Genomic DNA, 11,125 nt, shown 5'->3' on the forward strand with positions numbered 1-11,125 from the left:
CTTTACTGCCTCTGCACATTGGGTCGACATTTTCATCAACTTGTCCACCACCACACCAAGATTTCTCTCCTGATCTGTCACAGACAGCTCAGAACCCATCAGCTTATATGAGAAGTTTTGATTTTTTGCCCCAATATGCATGACTTTACACTTACTGACATTGAAAGGCATCTGCCATTTTGCTGCCCATTCTGCCAGTTTGGGGAGATCCTTCTGGAGGTCCTCACAATCACTTCTGGCCTTCACCACTAAGAAAAGTTTGGTGTCATCTACAAACCTAGCCACCTCACTGCTCAACCCTGTCTCCTGGTCATTTATGAAGAAGTTGAAGAGCACCGGTCCCAGGACAGATCCTTGGGGCACACCGCTTGTCACCTCTCTCCATTGTGAAAATTGCCCATTGACACCCACTCTCTGCTTCCTGATCTTCAACCTGGTCTCAATCCAGGAGAGGACCTGCCCTCTAATTCCCTGACTGTGGAGTTTTTTCAGTAGCCTTTGGTGAGGGACCATGTCGAACACCTTCTGAAAGTCCAGATATATAATGTCCACGGGTTCTCCTTTTGACCTTTTCAAAGAATTCTGAAAGGTTTGTGAGGCAAGACTTACCCTTACAGAAGCCATGCTGATTCTCCCTCAGAAAGGCCTGTTCGTCTATGTGTTTTGAGATCCTATCTTTGATGAGGCATTCCACCATCTTACCCGGTATAGATGTTAGGCTGACCGGCCTATAGTTTCCCGGCTCCCCCCTCTTTCCCTTTTTAAAGATTGGTATGGCATTTGCTATCCTCCAATCCTCTGGCACCATGGCCGTTTTGAGGGACAAGTTGCATATTTTAGTCAAGAGATCAGCAACTTCATTCTTCAATTCCTTAAAGAATTAAATACCTTGAATACCTTGAATACCTTGGGGCTGCATTGCAGCTGCACTGGTGCTAGAAAGTTGGATAGGATTGGGCCCTGAGTCGACACTTTCATCATGCTGTCCAGTGGCACCCGGAGATCTCTCTCCTTCTCTGGCACAGACAGCTCAGAACCTTGGGATGTGCTTTCTGTAAAGAAAAAAAAAATAAACAGTTGATCAAGGAAACTTTTTAACTTAAGTTTTGAAACCAAAGGAGAAGAAAGAAATCTTGTTAATGATCACTTTCCCATTCAAAGTAGGGAAAATAACTACCAGAAAATAATATTTTTGCTCATCGATCAAGGTAAACAGTTTCCCAGGGAGAAGCCAGTGGCAGTAAGGGGTTTTACACAGACAGCCTTTTGTGGTTTTATGGATGCTCATCTATCAACTGTCAGGTTCTTTCAAAGGAACCCTGGTCATAATGTTTTCCCTCTGTACCTTTCCCATCGTGGTGGCTGAAGTTTGCCTGAGTAACCATCCGTCTTCCTGTTTGCATAGCCAAGGCACTTACAATGAGCTGGGCTGGACCATTGCTACTGCAGCTGTATAACAGTTGGAATTTGCCATGAGGATGGGGGAGGCACAAGCGTGTAACATTTGAGCAGGCTTTGATGCAGTTGGATGTTCTCATTGGAGGCTCTTCACCTCGGGACACAAAATGCATTTGAAAACCAAATGAATCCACTTCCTTCTGAGTAACTCTTCTGAAATAAATAGAATGATCTGGGGAGAAGCAGATTGGAGCTTGCAGACTTAGGACAGTTCTATATGCACTACCTGTCTGTTTGTATACTCATGATAATCCAATGTACTGCCAATGATGTTTCTGATCAAAAGCTTCAAGAAATCACACTTTTAAGGCATGCTATGATGTCCTGATGCCATCCCACAGTGCACTTCAGCACATTCCTGTTTCCAGCCTGCCTATTTCACAGGAGTTAAAAAAAAAAAAAAAAGCTGAGAACATGTTAATTTAATTTTGAAATACATTGCATAATGTGGAATTAATAGTCTAATGGTTTAATTAATCATTTATTTTGGAAATGCATTTTTAAAAATATTGTGATCATCTGATGTGATGAAGCTGCTTTTAAAGGGCATCTCTAATTTTGTAAGGAGTCTTTCAGTGGAGAACATTATTGTCACTGTTCTCACCATCCCAAGAACATAGGGCCATTTTCAAGCCCAGCAATTCCTCTGAATGTCATGTATCACATTCTCACCATCCCTGATTCTGAATATCTAAAGATGGTTGGTTTGATCTTGGAAGCTAAGCAGGGTCAAGCCTGGTTAGTTCTTGGATGGGAGACCTCCTGGGAATACCGGGTGCAGTCGGCTTATACCATAGTCTTTCGAGACTGAAGGTTGCCAACCGTATCTAAAGATGCTTGGACCTCACTGATTCACAGCCCAATCCTATTGGTGATTAGGCTGTTGTGTGAAGCCTTTTGCAACAGTGGATCATCAGCTACCTGCCAGGTAAGGCAGCGCTGGGGGTAGGGAGGGGGCAAAACGGGGCAGGAGGAGGGAGAAAAGGGGCAGGAAGGGGGAAGAATGAGGGCAGGGAAGCTTCAGAAGGGGTGGATCCAATGGCTGTGGTGCATTCTGGATCCCATTCCCCTTTTTTGTAGCCTCCCAATCACCTTTCTCTCCTCGGACTTGTGCCAGCAAAATTGCAGGCACAGGTTCAAGGAGACGCATTGAGGAGCGGAAGGCCTACAGAGGTGAAAGGGGATTTAAATCCCCTAACCCTAACCCAATTAATTCCCCCCTCCACTGAAAACAGCACACCCATTATTGGTGCCAATGCACCAGTGGGGGGGGGGGGGAGGATAGGATAGGACTGTCACTCATCCTGCTAAAACCAGCAGGATAACTTCCAAAACTGATAGAAAGTTGCAATTTGGTGCATGTGTAAAGCAGCATATCTTGATTGCAAGAGAAGTTTGGAAGTGGGATGCTTTTTAACCTCAGTCATTGCATCACTATTCAGTTCATGAAATTGATCTCATAGCAGTGAGGAAGTTAAATGCACTTAACACAAAAACAAGCCAAGGCACAATTTAAGCTGCTTTCCTCTGAGTCCAACCAAGTTCCATACAGCTTGGTTTTGTCTATATTGACCGGAAGTGGCTCTCCAGAATCTCTGCTGCAGGTTTTCCCGATCCTACCCGGAGATACCAGGGACTGAAAAAGAGACCTTCCGTGTGAAAAGTATCTGAGCTATGGCCCCATCCCACAAATGACATGAAATATTGACCTGCTGAATCCCATCTCTACCCATTGGAAGCCACCCATTGCAAGCTAACCATTGGAAGTAAAATTGAGGGAGTCACAAAAATAAAAGCTATTCATGCAAACCACACATGTATAAAACTCTCTTCCCCTCTCCCACTGTTCTTTAAGGCTACAGTCCTATCCACACTTTCCTGGAAGTAAGCCTCACTGACTATAATGAATAGCATTGGGCTCTAATCTTTGAATTGTGAGAGATTTCTAGTAGCAGCCAGGAACATGCATTAGATGACAGAATATAAGCTGTATTTACTATATGCAGTGATTCCAATTCAAAAGTCAAAAATTGTACTACTAGGCACAAAATCAATCCACTTGAAAAACTCAGTTTCCATTTTTTAAAAACACAAATAAACAAACCCAACTTTCCAGTCCTTACACTTGCATAGATATACTTGAACTTGTCTGGGCAATGCTTGGCAACATCTCAGGAGTGAGAGATGTGGCTGAATAAGATTTCCGGGGGGTCAGTGGACAGAGCTTTCATGCTTTTTATAGCTCCTTTCCACACCCCCACCCCACCCCCATGGTCAGTAGAAGTCCAGTGACACAAGATAGCAACAAATGCAGAATATATTATGCAGGGGAGAGAGAGAGAGAGAGAGAGAGAGAGAGAGAGAGAGAGAGAGAGATCAGAAGCTGTATATTTCAACTTTTCTTATAGCAGAATTTAAGTTGAAGGGGAGAAGACAAATACCTGTAACTGTATGGAAAAATTGCCCAGCGCTATAAAGCTGACTGCAATGAGCTGAATGAATAACAAGAAGCACAAGGTAAGTCCAATTCCATTCATATATTCAATCATAAAGCCACGCAAAGCCAAATATAGCATGATATATCAACAGCAGAAAAATCAAGGCAATTCGGTTCATGAATGTAATTCATTGCCTCATTCAAAACAGATTCAATAGCCCAGAGTAGACATCAAATTCCTGGCCAAGCCAACTGTGATGTTTGGATTGGGCAGGAGTGATGTGTCTAGCCAATCTGAGCAGTGGCATCACTAGGGTTCGTATCACCCGGTGCGGGAGGTCAGCACATCATCCCATGATGGACCTCCTCCCATGCAGTGGGCGGGACAACACCCTGGGCAGTGGGTGTGGTGATGCACCATTGCCCCGCCCCACTAGTTTTTTGGGCTATAACTTTTGATAGAATAGAGATATTTCAACAAGGTTTGTTTCATTGCATTCTGCATGAAATGACACATCGAATGATATAGAACATGATGGTGTTGTTCAAAAGTACCAAGATTTTCACAATTTTGGCAAGCAGCGATGTCATCCCCCTGTGCGCATCACCCTGTGAGGTCTGTACCCTTCCATACCCCTAGTGATACCACTGACTCAGGAATTTTTAAGCATGTTTTGTTGCCCCATGCAAATGGAGTGTGCACCATAATATACATTTGCTAACCCACAGAAGCGGCACATTTCAGAGGAAGGAACTTAAACAGCAGTTGGCAACAAGGTTCCACTGGGAATCTTGAAAGTATCACACAACCCACCCTGATTGAGCACTGTTGAAAGGTTTCATTGATGTCTGACTGGTGGGCATGTTGTTTCCTCCATTGGCCAATGTCTCATGTACTTTGCACTACTAGCCATGATATGAGAGAGAGAGAGAGAGAGAGAGAGAGAGAGAGAGAGAGAGAGAGAGAGAGAGAGAGAGAGGAGGAGAAGGAAAAAGAAGAAGAAGAAATACAAGGATACAGGTTATGGTTTCAGCCCATCTAATTTTGGCTATTAAAACATCATAAAATTTTATATGCATGAAATTATGTATCATCCAATTTTCTTTTCAATTAATTCATTTCCCTATTCTCATTTTTTTGCACAGAAATATATATATATATTTGAAGGCTAGGGCTATTTTTCAGTCTTATAGAACCTCCTTAGAGTTTCTGACTTTTCTTTTAAATTAAGTGGAGTTTGGGGGGTAGAGGACAGAAGCCAAATTCTTCTGATTGGGAACAGGCCTTCAACTCTAAAGATGCCCGATCCAAAACAATAGATATTAAGCAAGAAAGACTTCCAGCGCCTCCTGACAAAGAACCTCCCGGAGGACTACAATGCCGTCAATGTTGCTTTAATTAAATTTAATGCTGTGTGAAATGCACTCTGAGAAACTTTGATGAATGACTGGGGCAATGCACACAGCTCACTAAAGGGCAACGAGCCCTTGCCGGGGTGTCAAGGCACAATGAATTGGTTAGTACAGGCATGTTTATAGACTGCCTAAGAAACCTTGTATCTGTGTGGTAATGTCAGAGATAATGTTATGATTCGCTGGACCTCAGGGGGGCTTTGATGACACGGTTAATGAGATGTCCCAAGGAGTGCCCCAGCAGGTGCCTCGCAGACCTCCCACATCAAACAACCGCAGCTTGGCCCCTTCAGAGCCTGCCATCCTCCAAATCCCTCAGCTGGGCTTTTCTTTCCATTGGGCCATTTTTCCGTTTTCTTTTTTCCTGACTCTCTTTCTGCCACCCCCCCTTCTCTTAGTCAACATTAACTTTGCCAGTCTGTTGAAATCCAAAAGCTGTTAGTTCTTAATTTGGCTTCTCTTTGACCTGCCTATACAATGGGCTTTCTTGGAATTTTCTAGAAAGACAAACACAAAACTGAACTATTAAAAGGACTGGAGGGGGGGGGAGGATAAAGTGGTGAAGATTGGCAAAGAGGAACCGAAGCAGAACAAAATTTTAAGAAAGGTGATGGAGGAAAGATGAAGGGGTGGAGACGAGAATGTTCCGTCCGCATAGTCTTTTGTTGCAAAGCAATGAGCTGTGATACTAAGAGCAAATCTTTTATTTGATTTGTAAAAAAAAAAAAAATTGGGAAAAAAGAAATAAATGGTTTTATCTAGAGATACTCAAGTTTGTTTTTTAAAGTAAGGTCAAAAGGTAATAGAAAAGGTTGTTGAGAGGGGCACAGGGTGAGGTGAGATGGGGTGATGGTGTAGTTTGACTAAAGATGATGTAAACATATTTGTAACACTGAAAAACGGAACACCATTTTTCAACCTCCAACACTGAAAAAATTCCCAGGGCAGGAAATGGACGTGTAGAATTATGTCATCATAAGAGGATGTACATCAAAGTGAAACCAAGGCTTTCTTAAATGACCGTTTCCAAATATTTTTTAAAAACCATACTTTTTCCCCTTCACTTTTGATCTTCTGCAAAAAAAAAAAAAAAAATGATTTGGACTGATAATGGATTGCAGATTTTGGACAAATCTGTGAATACAATAGTGCGGGCCTACCCTGTACTACTAAGTAAGGTAGGGGAACAGGATTATTTTAAACAAACATAATGGAAAATGTATATTTATATCCACATCATCAGGTAAATCTTAAAACACATTACTGGGGTAAGTAAAATGTGCTTTTTGCTTCATTTTTGTTCATTGCTTTGCCATATGGAAATTTACATGTATAATTAAGAGGAGAACATTCTATACTGCTCTAGAGATGTATTTTATGCACACTTACTTGGGAGTATGTTTCATTGTACTTCATGGAGCTTACTTCCAAGTAAACATGTATACAATGGGACTGCACAAGACACTGGTTCCAATCCTGTGCATGCTTTCTGAATTATGCTTAGGGCTGCAATGAATATATTCCAATTCCAATTTTGAGGTCATGAGTGGGTATTTTGGATAGGTAGAAATATTTTCTGCAAAACACTTTGCTATATTGTCACAATATTTTATTCTTTCTGATGCTACTACTGGTTTACACAATTTTTCCCCTGCTCCTACTTTTCAGAAGAGTTACATGGATGAATCCAGCCAAACAGGGATTATGTAGAAAGTTAGATGACATCATGATAGTATGTGGCCCCTCAGATCTGGCTATGAAATGATGTCAGAAAGTGTCATTAAGTGTAAGGGAAAAGTTTTCTGCATTAAGGAAGAGTCCAAGCCAATCAGTGATGCTGCCATAGGGCATAAGAACATAAGAGCCTTGCTGGATCAGGCCCAGGGCCCATCTAGTCCAGCTTCCTGTATCTCACAGCAGCCCACTAGATGCCTCAAGGAGCACACACAAGACCACAAGATACTTGCATCTCACTGCCACCTCCCTGCATCTAGCATTCTATTTACGCTCACACCCTCAGCAAAGAAACTAGATTGCAATTGGGTTTAACTTGTGCTACTTTATTAAACACAGTGACCAATTTTTAATGCATGAAACCTACTGAATATACCTTCCCTCCCTCACCAGTCCGGGATAGGTGAAAACACTGCCATCCACAGCCAATTCGGAAGACACCAAAAATTTCCTACCCGGCCCTCATAATGAGCAACCAGCTAATCTTAGACTGTACATACCCATCATGGTTTATAAACTGTGATGGAGTTTCCCTCCAGAAATCTGTCTGATCCTGTTTCAAAGGCATCTAGGCTGGATACCATCACCATGAAATTTCCCATCACATTTGGCTATGTGATCATGTCACTAAGGTCAGTTGAAATCATCTGGGAGTGGAGCAAATCAAGACAGTAGATGAATTTGTCAACATTTCTCAAAGAGCACTGAAAAGCTTCCAAAAATAGGAGTTATTTTTTTTGATATTGTCAAAAATACAAAAAACATGAACAGTTTTATCTTAGTTTAGCCACGCTGTGATCAACAAAGCTTGACTGACTTTCTCTAGATTGGGGGTGTCGAACATAAGGCTCGCAAACTGGATATGGCCAATAGAAGCTCTTGATCCAGCCCACATGATAATTGGGCTCTCCCAGCACCTCACTTTCAGCGGCACTGCTTCTGCCAAAGCTTCTGCCAAAGAAGGCCAATTCTGTGCTTGGGATCATTAGAAAAGGCATTGAGAACAAAAAGGCTAATATTATAATGCCGTTGTACAAATCGATGGTAAGGCCACACCTGGAGTATTGTGTCCAGTTCTGGTCGCCACATCTCAAAAAGGACATAGTGGAAATGGAAAAGGTGCAAAAGAGAGTGACTAAGATGATTACTGAGCTGGGGCACGTTCCTTATGAGGAAAGGCTATGGCGTTTTGGCCTCTTCAGCCTAGAAAAGAGGCGCCTGAGGGGGGCATGATTGAGACATACAAAATTATGGAGGGGATGGACAGAGTGGATAGAGGGATGCTCTTTACACTCTCACATAACACCAGAACCAGGGGACATCCACTCAAATTGAGTGTTGGGAGAGTTAGGACAGACAAAAGAAAATATTTCTTTACTAAGCGTGTGGTTGGTCTGTAGAACTCCTTGCCACAGGATGTAGTGATAGCGTCTGGCCTGGACGCCTTTAAAAGGGGATTGGACAAGTTTCTGGAGGAAAAATCCATTACTGGTTACAAGCCATTATGTGTATGTGCAGCCTCCTGATTTTAGAAATGGGCTATGACAGAATGCTAGATGCAAGGGAGGGCACCAGGATGAGGTCTCTTGTTATCTGGTGTGCTCCCTGGGGCATTTGGTGGGCCGCTGTGAGATACAGGAAGCGGGACTAGATGGGCCTATGGCCTGATCCAGTGGGGCTGTTCTTATGTTCTCTTGAACCAGCCCACATGATAATTGGGCTCTCCCAGCACCTCACTTTCAGTGGCACCGCTTCTGCCAAAGCTCTGGGAGGCAGAGACACAAGGAGGCCTTAGAAGGCAAGAAACACTACCGGAAAAGAAGCAGACCAAGAGGGGTGAGAGAAGAAGACACTGCCAAGTCACTGGGATATCCCAAGGTATCATGTGGTTACATGGGTACATCCTTTGTGCCCCATTTTCAGTCCAGAGAGTGGGAGGAGCAGAGGCGTATTCATTCAAGGGGACGGCTTTTGACACACCATCTCAGGCACCAGGAATTGGCCCTTCCTGGAGGTCACAGAGATGAACCTGTGGCATTTGACACCTATTTTCAGTGGCGATACCTGAGGCAGCACCTGAGAGAGACTATGTACAGTAGTTGATTAACACGAAGGCCTTTGTGTGTGCCTCTCTGTTCTTGGGGATGAGAGAAGACAGTGGTCAAGATTATGCACCTCTAGAGCAGTATCCTTTTTTCACTACATCAGTAATCTGAAACTACCTGGGTAGATGCACTTAAAGTTAAATGCCATTTATTTAATAAGTTTCTCACTGCTGGCTAATGTTGTTATAATGAAGTTGAAAACCAGATCGCAGAAGCAGCCAATGCCGGGCTCAGTTTGGTAAATTGTCTCCGAAGAAGAGCAGGCTGGCATATTTTCTAAGGCTCTAATCTATTTTTAAATAGGTCTAAAATTGTAACAGCAGCCACAATCTCGGCTGTAGTTAATGGGCTGCCAGAGCTCCTCTTCTCTGAATGACTGTTCCCCGGATCAGAAGTTAAAGGCATCATGTCATTGTCACTGGGTCAATGGCACGAAGTCTAACAAAGGACCTTGAAGCACCCCAGGGACTAGAGCATCTGGCAGCCCTCAACAAGTTAGCAAGGTCAGTGCTGAATGCAGTACGGCGGCGGCGGCATGCTTGCCAACAGCTGAAAGGAGGGATACTCTTGTGTGCTTTAATCACCCCAGACTCTTGCTCAAGATCATTGCCTGATCAGCTTCCTCTCCCCATTACTGACTGCTGTATGTTGTATTAATTCATTGAAATAGGAACAATGTTGATCAAAATTTCAAAAAACTTAAGGTCGTTTAGTAGCATATTTCATCTCTCCAGGGATACAATTGCACTTATTACAGAATAGTAACAAACAAACCCCTGGGGGCTGGGGGATAAGAATAGGCCCTCAGTTTGGCTGTGCTTGTCGTAAGAGGTGACTAAACAGCCACCGGGTAGATGGGACTCGTCAGCCTGGGAAGGCAGCTCATCTGAGAGAAGGAAAACTCTGATCCCAAACCTCCACTGCCTTGTGGCTACATCCAGTTATGGAAAAGGCTTCAGGAGTCAACCTTGAGGCAAAATCTGGAGCCGGAGTCCCTGAGGCAGTTCATGGCTGAACACAGTCACATTCTGGCAACTCCTGCGATGCCATTGGAACCAACCGTATTGGCCTCTGCCTTTCCATTGGACCATTTCAGCAACGTGGAGAGGGGGGATTTGCTGCATGGGTAACAGTCTATCCTCCATATCTACTCTACCCAGGCTTTGCGCACTGGAGAGGACACTCTGTTCCAGAACCACCATTCAGAGCGCAATACCATAGTCTTTCAAGACTGAAGGATGCCAACATAACAAACAGCAGTGGGGTGAATCCCGGGATGGGGTTCCATACCTGGTCAGGGTTAGAACTAGACTTACACCCCAATCCTAACCAGGAAAGACCGGCTGCTCGGAAAGACCACCACTGTATCCTGTGCAGGGAGAGAGACAGAGGTCTCCTTAAGGTAAGGGAACATTTTTCTCAACCTCAGCACCTTTATCGGTCTACTTGGATCTGGATCAACTCAGAACCAAGTAACCCTGTGTAGGGCTTTCAAGCATGGGAGGGAGGGAATAGGATATGATGGCAGCCTCTGAAAGGAAATGTTCCCTAGATTGTAATATTCTCTCCATAATTTATCATTGCAAGTCATGTGTCGGAGATGTTGTGCGGCCATTGTGTACCCAAGGATCCCATGCTATTGCGCAGCAATTTGACGATGTTGCGACGAAAGATGTGGTCCAGTGTGTATAGAATCACTTTAACTATTTGCTCATCTGTGTGGTGTCTGTAATTTTGCTGTTGCCTCAGAACACCAGAAACTTATTTTTGATCATATGTCACACAATGCACAAAATACTGTTTGCGTAATAGACGTTTCACAAGATACTCCACGGAAATGGCAGCCACACATTTAACTTTCCTCCTGTAGAACGTCTAGCAAAATTCAGTTTACACTGTGATGTCACAGAATTCTATGTTTCTCTGTCCCAGGCCGCATCATTGTCAGTGTGACAGGAGCACATGATGTCACAAATTT

The sequence above is a fragment of the Tiliqua scincoides genome, chromosome 6 (genome assembly GCF_035046505.1).
Source record: "Tiliqua scincoides isolate rTilSci1 chromosome 6, rTilSci1.hap2, whole genome shotgun sequence".
NCBI lineage: Eukaryota > Metazoa > Chordata > Lepidosauria > Squamata > Scincidae > Tiliqua > Tiliqua scincoides.